Below are 501 nucleotides of genomic sequence, written 5' to 3' on the forward strand. Positions count from 1 at the left end.
GCCCACACTAGCCGACCACCTCAGCACTACATCTCTCTCCCCTCTCACCTCCATCTTCGACTTTTAATAACCATTGTGATTACATGGGCCCCACCTGCATAATCCAGGTTGCTCTCCCCTAGCCTAATGCCAGCTCATTAGCAAGTTTAATTCGCCCCTTGCCATGTGACCTAACTCAGGCACAGGTTGTTCTGGGGATTAGGGCATGTTCCACCTTTGGGGGGGGGTGTTATTCTGCCTGCCTTAAAGGGTAAGGTTACAAGGGGCCTCGCCACCCTTGTTAAAGAGTTTGTATTTTAGCCTAAGGGGGTAAAGGACAGAAGGGGGTCGGTAAAGGGTTTTATAAGACGAGTGGCATAATCACACCTTGTTTTAGGCTAAGCTGTTGTGTTCTTTCTCTCTGCAGTTTGAAGTGAGGACTGGGTGCTTTGAAATGGCGCTCCAGGCCCAGTACTCATCCTTGGTCCTGGAGAAAGGCCCGTCCGGAGAACAGGGGAGAGA

This window comes from Artibeus jamaicensis, unplaced genomic scaffold (genome assembly GCF_021234435.1).
Source record: "Artibeus jamaicensis isolate MK-2021 breed Jamaican fruit bat unplaced genomic scaffold, CSHL_Jam_final scaffold_369, whole genome shotgun sequence".
NCBI lineage: Eukaryota > Metazoa > Chordata > Mammalia > Chiroptera > Phyllostomidae > Artibeus > Artibeus jamaicensis.